We start from the raw sequence: 18,279 nt of genomic DNA, 5'->3' as shown, positions 1-18,279 counted from the left end.
TTGTCCGAGCGCGGGAAAAGCCCCGGAGCCGGCCGAGGTAAGAGCCGAGGGTACTCATCGCTAGGAGACCGAGACGAAATATTGTAGCGATTCAAGAATGGCTATAACAAAGGGCGCGCGACCCGGAAACTCTCATCGTCATTATCGCAAAGAGGAGGGGCGCAGAGAGGAGGGGAAAAAAAAAAGTTTTTAATTAAATTCACGTCGATATATTGGTGAAATTGAACGCGTGGCGCGTGCTACTCGGACTCGAGCGACTTGTAATTGCGACGGGAGCACTTTACGCCGCGAAACCGTGCCTAGGCAATGTGGCAAGCTCCCGATGCTTTATACTGCTTTATGGCTTTTAAAGCTCGGCTTGCAGCTAACAGCGTCGTGGCGAATTGCGGAGAATTTAAGGTGGCCGCCCGATGCCAGCCATTAGCTGAAGCAACTCCGGAGGGAGAGTTTTCCGCCGAGCGAGGCCAGTCGTCGACACTTTAATCGCTTCCCTTGTGCGATTTTAAAATAATCCAAGCCTCTGGCCTTATCTTAACATACCAGCGGAGCTTGATTAATTATGTCTCTCGCTCGCTCCTACGAAATATTGGGAAATGTTGTTAATGTTCGTCCTCCTTGTGCCTCGTTATATCGTCGACGCGTACGCGCGACGTTGAGATTTTTGCGCGAGACGGGATCGAGAAGCGAGGGAGATGCGAGTGTTATGTTTCATTGATTAAATATACTTAAGAAATCGGCACGTTAAAGTAAGCCAAAGAAATGAAAAACTTTTGTGGTTTACATGCGAAGAGCGTAGAAAATATCAATAGTCTGGCTACATTTGACAATTTAACGTCCCGGTCGTCAAACACTTTGGTCGGATTTTTTCTGCTTCTCCTTCTCACCTCTTTAATCAGACTTGTCAAAAAATTTGCACTTTGTACGCTGATTAACTTGTAATGTGCTTCCGTTAAGGCGAAAGTTCTGCCTGCGCTAGTTAATATTACTTCAGCGTCATTGTGCACCGTATGCACGGCGCTCCAACGCAATCTCGCGTATAAAAGCAAAAAAAAATTGTAATGAAATTTTCCGAATGTAAAGTCTTGTTCGATGGCATTAGTTAAATTGGTTCTAATCCATACAATAATAACAGATGACTATATATGTTGTGCTAACTTTAAACGCAAAGAAACTTCATGTGCAGATTTAAAGCGCAATAAAATTATGGAGTGAGGTAAAAGAAACACATAAAAAGATTCATTAGTATTGCCCGGGGTTTTGAAATTCGTTTTTTTTTATCTTTTTTTTTTTTTTTTTTTTTTTTTTTTTTTTTTTAATTTATTCGTGCAATGTATATACTCGTATCATATAATTTACGGGTTAGTTTCGGAAGTATTTGGTAGAAAATCAAAATAAAAAAAATAAAAAAAAAAAAAAAAAAAAAAAAAAAAAAAAAAAAAAAGCTACGCGTGTCGTAAACATTTTAACGAAAAAAAGAAGATAAAAAAAATAATGGCTTTTAAATTATTAAACGAGATCGTGATGAAATCGATGCGCCAACTATTATATTATTTGCTTAACAACTTTCACTTAATTACTCGTTTGTGGAAATGAAATAATTTATGAAACAATAATCCACGGCACTCGCGCGAAAATGTAACGATTTAATAATAATTAAACATTAATTGGTCGTTGTCTTGATGAAACGATGAATAAATAGATCATAAAAATTTAATGATTAAATCGAATAAAGAATATAAGAGACAAGTCGGCGTGAATTACATAAAAAAAAAAAAAAAAAAAAACTTCTCTTTACATCATAAAAGGAAAATTATTTATTTTATTCGGTGTAGAAGAACAGATATGTGTGCGGTGAAAACTATGAATGGAAGTACGGAAATTATTAATAGCTTAGAATATAACTGACTTCAAATTTAAAACAGAATTTGACTTCACTTCACCATTACAATGCCACTATTTTTCTCTAAACGTCAAAGGATCAAAGCAACAGACAGAAAAAAACAATGAAAACTTCACCCTGTGGTTTCTTACATTCTTCGTGTTTGAAAAAAACTTTAAATATCATATTTTTCTCTATGATATGAAAAGCCAGACCGCTTATTCTTTCATTTGTGGAGAAAAATACTTTATAAACTGTAACATTTTATTGTAATTTTCGTTATGTAAAGCAATCACAATTCATATATTTTTTATCACAACATATATATATATATATATATATATGAACAATATAATTTCATTAATGTTATTCGATTCTTAAAATACAATTTTAAGTTCATGTTGTAAAGGTTGTTCAATTAATTAAGTAGTGGTTTTAAACCATTTAATCAAACCATTTACATTACAAATTTTTTTATTTTCTTAAAATCGCAAACATCAATATTGATTGTATTGATCTGCATTGGTCAGAGCACATCGACTATTATAAATTAATATGATATGATTTTTTCTTACGACTTATTTGTCGCAAAAACCTGTTAGAAAAATAAACTAAAATTTTCTATTTTGAACGGCGTTAAAGACCTTTCTGTGTCATTTCATTCGTTTCTCAAACGATATCAGTAAAAGCTTTTGTTACTTATTATGTTGCCATTCATTGCTGATGTAAGCCAAAACTTTTTAAAGAAGCCTTCATGAATATTGTTTCCTTTTACTTAGAGACCTACAGCCGTAGCCTACTATTATATACTTTATTTACACGTCAAATAATCCTCCAATATTGTCAATTTAGCTGGCATTACTTACGCGTATGATACTTACGCGTAGATAAACAATGAAACCAACGATAGCAATGATAAACAAAAAAAATTAAAATGAAAAAACAAAATACTTAAACGAAGATGTAGTGTCGTATTTTTAGAGAGGGAATCTTGACAATTTCCACTACAATCAACAAAAGGAGTAATAATTAAATAATGTCGTAGCGTAAGCGGCAGTGATAAATAAACGGGGGGACTTTGCAATAAAGACGTTGCATCGATAAACGCCACTTCAACTCCAAGGTGAAACAATAAACTTTCTGCAACCCATACACTCGCATTATAAATCAATCGACTAATTATGAAGGTACAATTAACTCGCCGTAGAGCAATAATCGGACAGGCGCTGTAATTCGTTAGGGCGAGGACACGATGATAAAAGCCAAGCGATACCGAAATGAAAATAAAATTCACTTATCCCAGCCACCAACCTCCCACCCGCCATTAAAATGCTAAACCTCCAGTGTCCTAAATTACTTTAGTCGCTTTTATAATTTAACCAAAATACAATGTTAAAACGCTTTCCCTTCCTTATTATAAGCCATGGCGCACGATCCTCCTTCACTCTCCCTTCGTGATATATCGGGCCAACCCCAGGAAGTAAGAATCGTCCCCGCGACAAAATCTCCCGGCGTCGAAATTTAGAATTGACTTCGGCGACCCAGTTAGCCGCGACTCCCGGGGCAGAGTACAGTCCTCGAGTTACGCAGTCGGCGCATCCTTGGAGACAGGCTCGTCGTCCACGAGGTTAAATAAAGCGAGGGAGCCGTCGTCCCGTTTATCTAGGCGCGCGCACGAACAAAGACGTCGGTTACACGTTCATGTCCGTTACGTCAGCCTCGGCTGACCCACAAAGTCGTCCATCCTTAGCGCGTCCTCTCGTCGTCACGACCCCGCCTCTCGCCGCCGTCGTCTTCTCTGCTGCTGTCGCTGCCGCCCCCTCCAAATCCCCTCCGAAATCCCATTCCCTAGCCCCCTCCCCGCCCTTACGACCCCTCCCCACCCCCCTAATCCCATCATCGCCGATAACCTCCGTAACCCCCTTGGCGTCCGTATGGCTTATCGTCGCTATTTATGCAGCGCGCGCCGCCTTTCCGCGCGGGGGTTGGGCCACCGACTTCCCCTGGCAGCCGGAAACTCGGGGCTAAATTTGGCTCGCGAGCAGCGTTGCTTGCTTCGATCCGTCGATCGGCGGGGAGGCTATGGCGACTCCTCGGTGACTCCTCGCTCGACTCCGGGTAACACGCGGCTAATATCGACGAGCCGCTGCTCCGTGAGCCCATGCACTACCGCTCGAGGCTAAATAAATTATACCGACAGTGTCTCCTGCGCGACGTCGAGCAGATACAAAAGGGTCCCTGGATCCTCCGCTCTTTCGATCTTCGAGGTTATTTTAGGGTGAGAAATTCTTTTGTTGCCAGTCGTTGCTTTCTCGAGAGGCGTTAGGCGCTCGTCATTGTGCGTTAGGAAAAACTTGTCGGTGGGCGCGCACTAAGTTGCTTGCTCAGCCCGGGCGTTCGCCGCGTGCCTGGAAAGTATCGCCGCTAAGAGCGAATGGCGCGAGTTTATATATAACTGAGCGCGCCAAACCGCGTGGATGCTCGAGGAAAAGCCGAGTAAAAGAAAAGGGAGAAAAAACGATGCGGATACGAAGCGATTTTGGATAAGCGAGTCGTAAATTCGATCTTCGAGTCCGAATTTTTTTCATACCTCTTGTCCATCGAGGGAGGAGGTGTCGCTTATTCGTTACACGCGTACTCAAAGTGTTTATTGTCTTAGTGAGATTATAAAGTTCATTATCTGGCCCAACCTGTAATCTCGCGATCGTAAAGTCTTTACTTTAACCCGTCTTCTTTCTCGAATTTTCTAATCTCACATTCTCGACGTGTTACACATTCGTAATAATATGCCCAATAACGAATGGCGTTTACATTTCCATCTTAAAGACAGTTCTTACTTACACTTGATATATCACGTCGATTAAATTATTCCATTACTGGGACAATTGATTCCCTCGCAATGATAAAACGTCCGTAGGGCTTATTTTATAATACGTGTATTGTAATTAGAGTCAGGAGAATGTTGGGCAAAACTATAATCGTATTTTCCTTTGCTTAAAAATGTCATCGATCATACGGAAACGCTAGGAATACGAGGGAAAATGATGATCGGTGCTGGTAAATAATTAAATGGCCGTTAAGAGCGAGGAGGATAATATTTAACGAAGTCAATGATATTGCCCACCCTTGTCTTAAAATACTCTTTTTCAAATTGCCGCACAAAGCAAAGACTTAAATATATTTTAGATTATTTTTGGACGACGTGTATTCGTTTATTCATGAACGGACCCATGGCATTATAAAGTCGATAATAAGTCGAATTCCCTTGAATGTAATATCAGAATTGAAATTACAGGGACTAAATTCAAGCGGCTTTTCCGTCCGTCCTCCTCCTCCGCCCCACGGCAACTGCAAAAACCAACGCCTCCATACGCTAGCATAACCAACGTCCACTAATGCTTTCCATCTAATTGCGAAAAGCTTTAGCCGTTACTACTGCTGTCCATTTTTTAACATCACGTCCGGCTCAACGCTATACAAGTAAAACAATTCTTATGGCGATAAAGTATTGACTCAACGCTCATCACACCTTTTTCTACTTTACTTTCGACCAGACCAACATCCCGGGGACGACTCTCAAGACGCACTCTCGAGAAATAAGGCCTCCAAAGCATTATGCGCGTGAACAGTGACGCTTTGTGTTTATGCGTGTAGATATAGGATAAAAAAGAAAACGAAGAAAAAGATATAAGAATGAAAAAAAAAGTTTCGAATTTCAATGACAAAAGTGTGTCGGAGCGTTGACTCGTCTTCGAGTATCGCACTCGAGCCAAAGGCGCTCCAGTCGTAATTTAATGAAATTAGCCTCGGCATAAATCTTCCTTCCGGTGTACAGAGAGCCCGTAATGGAGAGATGGAGAGCGAGAGCAAGAGAGCGAAGGGGAGCGAGGGAGCGAGTGACGGGGAATGGGAGGGGGGAGGGGAGCGAGGGAGATATTGGAGTAGAAATAGAGAGCTAGTAAGTACTATGAGAGAGAAACTGAGAGAGAGAGATAGATAGATAGATAGATAGATAGATAGATAGATAGATAGAGAGAGAGAGAGAGAGAGAGAGAGAGAGAGAGAGAGAGAGAGAGAAACACTGTCTGGCCCCCGCTGCCCCGATACAATGGGCCGTACAAAATATCCGTAGCTGTAAAACGCGTACGAAATCCAATCAAGGGAGACACCCTCTCTCGAAAAACTCCTTGCGCAATTAAGGAGTAAAAAAGGAGAGGTAGACGAGGATCGAGGGCGAACGAAGCCAAAGGTGCAGCGAAGAGGGAGGGAGAGAGAGGAAATAAATGGCCTGCCGCCACCCTAGCCCAAAGTTACGCCGCGGTGACTTGGTGCGACGCATGAATACGTCCTTTGTTCGGGGGCCTCTCTACCCCCGACTCCTCCTCCTCCACCTCTTCCTCCACCACTTCATCCTCCTTTTACTTCTTCTCCCTCTGTACCCCTCATCCAGGCGCGCCCCTGATCTCTCTTTCAGCGGGACCCCTCTAGTCGAAACATAAAATGAGACGACGACGAGGACGACGACGACGACGACGACGACGACAACGACGATGATCACGTCGATGATCACGAGGACGAAAGACGAGGATCATAAAGTCACGATCACTTTTCTCCTCTCAACGGCGATGGCGCGGATCGCTGTCGGCCAGGGGAGGCCAAGATCGAAGTATGGCGGGAAAAAAGTCGGGTGAGCCAGACAGAGACAGAGTGTGCAATAGAGATAGATAGATGGATAGATAGATAGATAGACAGATGGATATATATATATATATATAGAGAGAGAGAGAGAGAGAGAGAGAGAGAGTGTGTGTGTGTGTGTGTGCTTGCGTGCGAGAGTGCGAGAGAAAGAGGGAGAGGGAGAGTGAAAGCGAGCGAGGAGCAAAAGAGGGAGAGGTGAGGGACCCCAAAGGTAGGCCCCTCCAATATTATTATTTTTATAAAGGCAGCGCTCTCCCGGGGTATTAGAGAGTGGGAATAGCAGCAGCAGGTTCACATAGGCGAACAGGTAGGTCGGTTTGTTCTCTTATAAATTCCCTTCCGATCGCACGCTCGCATACACGCACTCGCCCCCTCCCTCCACGCCCCTAACCACCACCTCTTTCTTCTCCATCTATCGGACAGAGGGTCGATTTCGATTTCCAGTCTTGTCCTCCCCTTCTCGTTTTCTTGTCCTGTCCACTTTTTTTATTACTCCTTCTCTTCTTGCCTCCTTTTACTCCCTCGGCCGCTGCTACTACCTTTTTTACCTCCTTTTTCTCCAACTCCCTTCATCGACGGGTTGTTATTCTTTTATTTCTATTTCAGATGGCTGACTATGCTAAATATTTTTCTTCTTTATCGGGGAGGAGGAGGAGAAGGAGGAGGAGGAGAAGGGTTGGAAGACTTCGCTAGAGATGGAATTACAAGTGAGATTAATTAATTTCGGAGAATTTCCTGGCGCAGCTGATGATAGGCGGTTACGTTTTAATGTTAATAGATTCTTTTGTTGTTAAATTGTTTCATTTTTTTCTCCCGTTACTTTGACTAAGTAATGATTCATGTACTTTACGATGGTTTAACAGCTTTCTATTTTATCTTCTCTTCTCCTCGATAAGGAATATTTTTTTATATAAAAATTATGGATATATTATTTATACCGTATCTCGTAAGTGGGAGGAGTCTCTATTAAATTCTTATTAAGAGATTGGAATATTTTATTCTTTAATCACCGAGTACATAACAAAGGCTTCCTTCATGTACTAAATACATTGTAATATTATTTTATTAATCAATTATATTATTACCAATAATTTAAAAGATCTATTCACTCGTCCATTCACTTTCATTAATATCTGTAAATATATAAATAAAAAATATAAATTTTTAACATATTGTCGATACGCCATAAACACTTATTGTACGTATGACATTATCACTCTGTCGTTATAAATATTTATGAATATCGTCTATTACAACTATATTGTAATAATCTGTATATTATGTAAAAAAATAAATAAATAAATACATAAATAAAAAAAAAACAATTATTGTCGAGTACGATATGTAATGACTAAACTAAACTATTTAAGGAGAATAGTAAGTATAGTAAAGAAAATTCTATTGTTTTCTAATTATTGATTTTATTATTACTCTACGCTTACATATACATAAATTAAATAGTCAGGTAAATATATTTTGGAAACAGAACCACAGTTTACCTTACCTTAATAAATTATCATGTATTACTTTCACATAGTATTATTTAATTGTAGGGTTTCATCACTATCCATAATATTTGAAGAAAAAAGAAAAAAGAAAGAATGAAAAAAAGTATAAAAGAAAAAGAGAGAAATAGGATAAAAACAGATCGTATATTAAAATTAAATACTTATAGAAAATTCATTTCTATTCGTTTATAATGTATAGGCATTTAAACGGGCGAAAGAACCCAGGGGATGATGTTAAATTATTTTAACACCGATTCTCCGATCTCCCATTATTGTAAACTTCATGATACATGCGTGTATTGTTTGATTTAAATACCATGGAACCACTTCTAAGGAAATTTAACCTCGCAGCTTTGAATTTCCAATCGAAATTCACCGCACGACATTCCTCGATTTCCTATTGAATGTTAAAACTTTCAATTATTTGCCTAGGGCCAAAAAACATTATTTCCTGCTTTATTTCTTCCAAATTAAAATTAGTTTTATATTTTTTTTGTCAATCCTAATTGTCATTTGATTCATTAGCGTTGACCCAATTCGGGAATTCGAAATATTAAGAATAAAACGGTCGACCATTTTATGAAAATAATTTTAATCTTATATTTTTTATGTATTTATATATATAGAAGAAATATATATAGAAGAGAAAAAAAAACAACACTACAGAAGTAATGGTCAAGTACATAATAACAGAATTTTTTCTAATTTAACATTTTATCGAGCGAAAATGCATTTCCAACTTGCTATTCTCTCATCGTTGCTCCTCACTCTCTGGCCCCAATAAAGACCAAGAGGGTTCACCGGCATTTCGCTTCCTCATCGTACTCGCCCTATCTCTTTCTCCCCTCTCCCTCTCGCAATCTCTCACTCCTCTCTGTCTCTCTCTCTGTCTCTCTGTCTCTCCCTTTCTGTCTCTCTCGTTCTCTCGCTCTTTCTCACCGACCATTAAGTTGCACTTAAACTTAAAGTCTCGAAACCCCCGAGCACCTCGACTTCCCCTCAATGGCCTTTCTATTCTTCTCGTCCGGTTGTGAAGTCGAGACCTTCATTATTACTCTCGCGCGCCTCCCCAGTCTGAATGTGTGTGCCCGCGCGCGCTCACGCGCGTGCGTGCATACTTTTAAGCATATATATATATATATATATATATATATATACATGTGTGAGTAGGCACATGCATCCACATATTCACGCGCGCGAAAGCACGTATATATATATATACGCGCGCGCGCATGCGCCTGCTCGCACACACACACAGGCGCGCGCATATATTTTCTCGCTCGTACGTAAATATTAATATGCGCAAATGTATATATACATATGTGTATATATATATATATATATATATGCATATATATATAAATATACGCCTGTGTGTGTGCGCGCGCGCGCACGCGCGAGAGAGTGAAAGAGCGCGCATGCGCGTGTGTGCGCGTGGAATAGTGTTCTTCTCTGTTCTTTTGAGTTTGTAAACTTCCGTAATCGGCTTTGCTAACAAAACCAGCAGGGGACTTCGTGATTTCTACTTGGCCCGCATTCTCAAGCTCTCAGAGTGAGTTGTTATTCACTCTTAGAGTAGAGTAAATTCAAATTGGAGTGCAATACCAATTCGTAGCATGCGCGAGCCATTTTATTCGAGTGACAAATGTACGTACTGCTTGAATTTTATGGGATTGCAACAAATTTCTCTCCGATGCTTTAGTGCTCATTGAGAGAAGGATAAAATTATTTAGCTGCCTTTGGTAATTAGTACTGTTAATTCGATGAGTTTATGGAAGTGAGATAACGAGATGCTCATTTTGCCTAATTAAGACATGTATATATATATATATATATAAATTCTCTTTTTTTTGCCAATCTAAGGTTGAATATTGTCGATAAAAAACGACAATGTCTAATTAAAAAGTGTTTCCAATTGAGTGACAAAATTGACCGACAATATTACAAGAATTTTATTTAATAATGCTTAATGACGTATTGTAAGTTAATGATCATAAATTGTTATCATAAATATTTTTAACATTAATTTCAATGTTACTTAAAATTAAGAATTCATTATACTTTTATACCACTTGGACTTTGTAAATAAAATAAAATGCTTTTAATTCAAGCATAAGCAAATATCCTGAAACTCTTCCCTAATATATCACTATAACTTTCAATTAACTCATCAGCATTCGGATTTGCCTTGCAATTAACTTTAAGATCATAAGTGTCCCTATAAAAAACATCCACCTCGTATCGATCGTTTATTTTTACCATTTAAAACTCTTTTTATCACTATTATTCTTGAGAACTTTTATGTGTCGTCAAAAGCAAAAAAAACTTAAACACTTGATTTGCAGTTCAAATCCTATGCATTATATAACCGTAATTTTATCTTAGGTAATATTTTATTTAAAAACTTTCAAACGGTTTTCGTTTCGTTTTACTTTGTTCGGTATTATCTTTTCATTTGTTTTGTTTTGTTCTTGAGAACTCGATAAACTTTTGAAAATGAAACGAATGATTTTTATGGTTAAACGCGAGTTTAAAGTAATTTAAATTACTCCTTTTTACACGTTTTCTTAAAACTTAAAGTATATTCAAGCAGATGTTTGAAATCATCGTTTCTGTAACAGCAGAAATAAACAGTAAAAATTCAACATTACGATGAATAAATACATTTGCTCGCATTTATTTTCATATATTAACCCGCGAAAGGTATTTCCCTTTGATTATAGTAATTATCTACTGCTCAAGGTAGCCGCGATGTTCAAATAATTATCGCGCATATAAATGTAAGTAAGCTGCGTGTTTACATTACGTAACTTATTGGGTCCCCTTTAATTAGTTTTTACGTCAGATGCACAGACACTTGAGAATGGATTGGCTAAAAGTAGGAAGCGAAGATGTGGTTGCGCAATTAAAATTCAAACATATGTATGGAATTTGTGAAAAAATACTTGAATTCCTTTCAACTAAAATTACAGAATATATTCGCTGACAAGTATGGATGAATTTCGCATTCCTTCATGCACACCCGCGATTAAAATATTCAAAACATATTTGCCAAATTCAATCGATTACATCTTGGAACTATTATTTTACAAACATGTCGACTTCCTCGTTCGCTCCTTCATTATTCCACATCGACCGAGCATCAAAGGTCATAATGCTCATTAAAGGTGCGATTAGAGAGAGAGAGAGAGAGAGAGAGAGAGAGAGAACATTAACCCAGTTCGTTAGCACAGTTGATGTAAAGTGAGGCTCGCCCTCTTCAACATGGTCTTGGCTCGAGGAGGCGAGAATATAAGAGAAATGAAGGAGCCTCGGCATCGAGGAGCCAAGAAACTGTAAACAAGTATGGAATATCATGAAGGTTAATATCGCGCGGGGCGGTGTGCAAAAACGAATCCTGTGACTGGCGCAGCCCAGAGAAAAACAACATCCTCGATGCCTCGGACAAGCCGAATATTACGGCCTCCCCTACGTGCGTGCACGCACAGCAAAGGAAATTCAATGTTCGGCCACCGCCTTCCTTCGCCCCGAGCGAGGGGACGAATACGAGCCCGGGAGAATTAGAGGGGGACGCCGATGAGCCATGGGGTTGGGGTGAGGGCCGCGCGCGTGTGTGTGTATTTTATTATGAGGGTTGGGAAGGGGGAGGGGGTCGACAATTTGCATCGGCTGTGTATAATAATGCGCGCGCGTATTGTCGGAGGGGTTGCAACAGGTTGCGTCACGGACGGAATCCGGGACGCATAAAGGATATGCGCCCCTTTACCCTGGTGCACGTGTTCCACGGATGCACCTAAATAACAGCTTTAAGCGCGCTTCCTTCTTACGGTCCAAGACATATCCTGCCGACGCACGAGCTTTCGAGGCCTTTTCAAATTTGCTTTTCCCTCGTCTGTCCTCCCCTCGTGGCCCATACGTTTTTCCCTCCGGGGCTTTCGTTACAAGATTTTGTGGGCCCGCGCGGTCCCCGGGACGGCTATTAGATGAAATCGAAGCGACCCACTGGATCCTTTTCGGAATCCCATTACTGCGATCCCTGTAATACGACGCCAGGCAATCTCCTGCCGAAGACCGCGAGATTCGTAATTACCCGAGCGCGTTTAGCCACTGTTATCAATACGTAGGTACAGTCCCTGTCATAGATGTACTGTACTGGGGCGCGGAAGCCTGCAATCAAGTGATTTTAACGGTACTCCTCGTCGTGACTGATGCTTCTGATATTGTATTTCCAGGTAAATAAAACGGCCTTATCTTCAATAATCCGCTGATTCAATTAACATTGCGGCGCCGTATGAAATCGCCGTGCCGAGAGCGAGGATGGCAAGCACCTCGCTTCCACATTAAGCGACGCCTTATCCTGTACAAAGTATTTAAAATCTCGCGTTAATTTATGACTGCTATTAGCTTTAAAAGCTTATATATTTCTGTAGGAGACCAAGAGTTTTAAGGCTCGAAAGAATAATCGCCGGATAAAACTCGCCTCTCTCGTAAGATAAATCAGTTTCTGGGAGTGAAATCAACGAAGGAACACGTTACGCGCAAGGCTCAGGGAATGAAAAAAAAAAAGAAAAAAACAAAAACAAAAACAAAAAAGAAAAGAGAAAAAAGATGAGAGAGAGAGAGAGAGAGAGAGAGAGAAGAAAAAAGAAAAAAGTACGTGAATTCCGGCCATTATTTTTCAACGGCGCTCAAACGCAAAGAGACTAAGGGTGAGCCTCGGCACCTTTTCCCCCTGATTCTCCCCGGAGATAAGAGGGTCACGCCGGATGCTACTGATTCGAGTCCTCCGAAAAGAAATCCTCCTCCTCTACGAGTGACACAACTGAAAAACGCTCTCGTCTCTCTCGTTCGCTCACCCTCCCGTCTCTCTCTCTCTCTCTCTCTCTCTCTCTCTCTCTCCCTCTCTCTCACACACACTCTCTCTTGCTCTCTTGCTCTCTTGCTCTCTTGCTCTCTTGCTCTCTGGCTCTTCAACCGAGGACGGGGACCTACGTTACGCGGGCGCAACAGTCGAGCTACCTTCCGTGATGATCAATCGATCTCGCGTCCGCCCGAGGGATCCTCGGACCTCTCGGACAGAAAGCCTACACGAAAAGACAATTACCAAAAGTCCTTTAACCCGAATAAGTGTCAACGTTGAATAATATCCGTTAAACAATTAAATTAAATCGATAATTGTCTTCGCTTATTCGCGTAGCCGATAATCCACAATTTTTTCTCGCCCCTCGGTCACTTTCATCCCGCGCTAATTCAACTACGAATTCCGCTGCACCTGATTTACAATTGCGCTTGGGAATCTTTTATGTAAATGTCCCATCCGAATTAACCGCTTCTGTCAATGTTTTCATCGGCGAATGAAGCTGTTAAGACCAGCGGAGCCTTGGTATTTTTCCCTTGCCAGCTAACATCGTTTATCCTCGGCTATTAATACGACTACAACGTGTAAAAGGTGCAGCTTAAGCTACGAAATAGCCGCTCTTAGGAGTTTGCAGCGGCGGCAATAGCATTCGCTCAGTATGTCCTTTGTCAAAGGCATTGGCCGGCAACATCGTCGCAATAAATTTAATTGAGAGCAGAGGGCCCGAGAGTTTCGGTGGCTTCCACTGCTCGAGACTCGACTGCCGCCTGCGCCCGAGTGACTCTCAAGTTCAGCGGTGACAGTCCCTCGCCGGTCGCGCTTCGTCACTTCTGTCTTTTAAATTTTACGAGGCGAGCGGAGCTCGGGAAGCCACCGTGGCGAAACGCTTTTACCGATCGGCGTCAACGCTCGGAGGAAGAATGTCGGCCAGCGCGGAAAATGACGACCCACTCGTCCTGCATCCTTATCGCCACTTGCGCGCACAATTTCCTCGAGCCTTTTTACACGCAATTATCGTCGTTTCTGCGATTCTTATTCTACGGAATATCCGCGACTCAGCCCCGACTCGCTCGATCCCAGATACTGAATCGGTGATTTGTCGTTACTGTAGCCATTGGAAGAGCCAATCTCGGATAAGATCGACTTATCGCATATCAGGACTAAATTCGCTTCATTGTCTCATCAAAATTCTATGAGTTATCGTGAAGTTATCGGGCGAGGTGGATCGTGAAAAATGCAGGTTAAATTTTCACGGAGACGAGCGTCTCGTTCTCTTAATAATTATATCGCATAATGAATGTTAAGGGCCAATTGATTATTTAATCGGTGAAAGTCGGCAAGGCAAAATATAAATTCGAATGCTGCAGCACGGTAGCTTTTTACATTGGCGGGCTTTGGATTACGACAATGGGATACTCCGTGCCACACATTCGACATATTTTACGTAAAATGAACGCGTTATTGCACGCTAACGTCCTCAACCCTTTCCCACATATCACCAGCGACAATAGCTAATCGCTTAGGTAATCGCACATGCGGCAGAATTTAAATTTATAACGAGCGTTTAATCTGATCTCGATTTCCTACACGCACAAGGAAAATAAAATAAACAACAATAACATGAACAACCTGCTCGGGGCATGAAAAAAAAAAAAAGAAAAAAAGAATGAAAGAAATCTGGTTCCCGGGTCGCTTGGCGCGCACCTTGAATGAATGTCAGGTGACTTTCACATCCCCTGAAATCGGGAAGGCACCTGCTGCACGCACACGACGGCTCGGTGCATCCAAGCTAATCCCCCGAATCAGAAAGGCCAGCGGAGCGTGTCCCGTCATCCCCGGGGTGGCACGAAACTTCATACAAAAGCGAGAGCTCTGGCAGCGGGGAAACTCCATTGTTTTCTGGAATTCCTTTTCGTTTCACACAGTGACGTGGACAATTTCATTAAAATGCCTCTTTTTATTGCAAAGGCTAAGATTGGAGTTGCTTTGTCAGCTGAAAAACCGCAGGTCGTGGACAATAAATACGGCTGAAAAGTGCTGGGCGCCATTCGGAGATCCGTAAACAAATGCAGAATTGTAATCGAATGTTTATTTATAAGTTGTTGCAGCAAGATCGTTATCGATGTCTTTCAATTCTCATACTCTTTGCCGGCTGTATTTAGATGGATTATATGCGCCTGCGACATCCTGGCCCATTGTATTAGCACGTTTAAACATTCATTCAATTGTTAATTATTTAGAGAATTGATTTTTAGGCGCGTATGCGCGGATCTGTTGTAAGTCATGCGATCCAAGTACTTAATTCAGGCGCCTTTAATCGCTTAAGCACTGTTCTAAAAACTAAAACAAATAAAAAAACCAAAAAATAACCTTCGGCTATCGATTAAAAAAAAAAACACTTAAAATTCAGTTAAATTAAAGTACTAAAATTCCTAACTTATGACGTGGCGGGGAAAACGGGACGGGGTATTGGGGGATGAGAGCGAGGCGAGGGGGGATAGTGGTAGAACATCGTGAGATTGGTATCAACCACTCGAGTAGCTTAATAAAACTCCCTTCAAGATTATGGAAAGGCGCATTCAACACTTTTTCATCTTTTTATTATTTTTCACGAGTGTGGGAAAAGTCTCTAGTATTATTAACGCGCAGTTGCATTTGAATGAATTTGAAGTATTTTTCAAATTTTCACCATACTTGATCCAAATTCTTATTTCACCTACACAAACATTACGACTCACAAGCTCATAAATAATAAATTTCTGTCTACTCTCACATTAACAATCAGGAACAGCATTCACCTCCGCTATTACTGTTAGCAATGCACTCGTCATTTAGAATATTAAATCCATAAACGTGCCACGACTTTACGGAAACTCAATCATCAGCTTGTTAATATTCGATTGTGAGAAGCTCTGCGAATCAATTATGTGAAAAATACCTCCGCTAATTTATAACCACAGCGATAACAACTAATCAATGCAGGATGTTTAAACATAATTCAACTCCCCTTGAAATATACTTAAAGGTAAAAGCGCAGCACGCAGCGGCAATTGTTAATTGGCCATCGAGCCAGGACTCGATGAGCCATCGGATAACCTCCGCGGCTCGGACTTCGCACTTGGAACATTAATAAAGTGGGTATCGGGTACGTTGATGGAACGGTGAAAACCACGGTGGCCAAAGTCGTCGCCGTTAATGAAATGAAAAAGAACAAAAAAGGAAAAAGAAAAAAAGAAAAGAGTGGTGTCGGGAGACTTTCGCTGCAAGTGCGAATGAACGAAGCCAGAGCGAGTCAGAGGATGACAAAGTGAAAAGCTCAACCGCCATGCACCCAGTCAAGCACCCCAAGTTCACGCGTTATTTAGCAGGCTGTGTAGCCAACCCCGCTAGCCACGAAAAATCTGTAAAGTCAAGACGATTAGGACGACGACGACGGCACCGACGACGGTGCCCCCACGAACATACGGGCACGCGAGCGCCTCTGTGTGCGTACGTGCGTGCATACGGGAGATCGCGAGGGGGAGTGAGAGGGGAAGCGAGAGAGAAGCGAGAGGGAGGAGAGAGGCAAAGGCTCGGCTCTCTTGGCGAGCCTTGACGTAAAGGCGAGATATGGGAGCGGCGCGGCGTTTAGCGTCTCGAGGGTTCAATGAACCTGCGCCGCTTAGCCACGGACACACTACCATTGTTCCACGGCCCGCCGAGGAAAAGAGACCGCAGCCGCGCTCGAGTGAGCGAGACAGAGAGAGAGAGAGAGAGAGAGAGAGAGTGAGTTAGAGAGCGAGTGAAGAGCGCAACCCCGCCAACTCGAGGATTTTCAGTGCCCTCTGGAGTTTTTCTCGGTGCTATTTCTTCTCTCGAATTTACGAGGACCGGAATATTCTTACTTGTCTACGACCGTGCGACATGCATTGGGCCACGGGATATCGTGATAGGGAAAGGGAGTTTTTTCCACGGTCGTACTTTATATACTCAACTAGCTCCGCTGCGTACGCGCCCACGAATTTCAGGAGAAGGCGGGAGAAAGGGATGAGTTCAGTCACAGGGGAGAAGTAGCCATCGCTCTTCCTCCAGTTAGTCGTAAAATTATTCGAGCGGCCGGCACAGTTGTCGTGGTCATCCTCCTTCCTTATCTACGATCCACACCAAATAGTAAGAAATCATTTTGAGGTCAGTGACCTGCATCATAATGCTCTAGACGACCTAGTCACGTGGCTTAGGCTTATTATTATTGGATATGAAGCCTCTTTACGAGCGTCCGTCGATTACTAGATCTCATTAGCCGTTACAATGTGTCTTAATGTTTTGTAAATATCGCCGAAGCCTTTAAGTTGAGATTTAACTGCCATTTCACGACTCGATAAGAATTTGAGTCTTCGACAGACGAGTGTCACCCCCACCGTAGCTTATTCAACCATAACTCAAATGCCCTCCTATGCTAATGGTAAGGAGCCGGAAAAGTACGTCGAGCCATTCCGTGAAATATGCGATAAGCTAAATGTCCCAACGACATCGTGTGCACCCGAGCTGTGCCGCGAACGCCCAAAATGAAAATTTTTTTACCTTTTTCTTTTAACGACATTTACAGTTCCATTAGATACAAAATTTCCTCTTTGAAGTTTTGTCCATCCCTGGAGAAATCCTGCAATGTTACCAAAAGAAAGAACAAGACTTGACGAAAGACAGAGAAGAAGAAGAAGAAGAAGAAGAAGCAGAAGAAGAAGAAGAAGAAGAGAGAAGGCAAACATCAAAGCCTAGTGTCCGTCCTACAATTACCAAATTATTCAAATATCATGGGACGGTGGTATCGAATTTCCACAGGGGTAAAGAAACGCAGCGTCATCGGACGCGAAATATCGAGGGGAGCGCTATCTCCTGGAGATCGTCATTCTCGCCGAGCGTTAATAAATAATAAACGAGGGGGTCAGCAGATTTTTAACGCTCGCGCTCAGGCTAAAGATATAAAAAGCCGTCGGGCGTTATATTCGCAAAGTGAGCCCTTTCTCGCTTTAACCCCGGCAACCCGAAAGCTGTGAGATCGGCAGCGACACTTCGACGTGCCGGAAACATTAACGGAGAAATGCCCGACGTGGTGAAAGGGTGGCTCGATATAAGATCTGATTTTGAGGCGCGAGCGTGTGTGGGCGGTTGGGGGGAGGGGTGTCAGTATTGGCCACCATCCCGTTGTACCGAGAGAGGAATCTATCGAGAGACGAGAGAGTGCGCGAGAGAAGAGAAAGCTTTGGACTGCTCGACGAGTCTAGTCCCTCGTAGTTGGTATTCCAAGGGGTCAAACGGTCCATCGTCTTCTCGTCTCCCTTTCGCCAGCTCGCGTGTCA

This window comes from Ceratosolen solmsi, unplaced genomic scaffold (assembly GCF_000503995.2).
Source record: "Ceratosolen solmsi marchali unplaced genomic scaffold, CerSol_1.0 scaffold7, whole genome shotgun sequence".
Lineage (NCBI taxonomy): Eukaryota > Metazoa > Arthropoda > Insecta > Hymenoptera > Agaonidae > Ceratosolen > Ceratosolen solmsi.
This window is presented reverse-complemented; position numbering follows the sequence as displayed.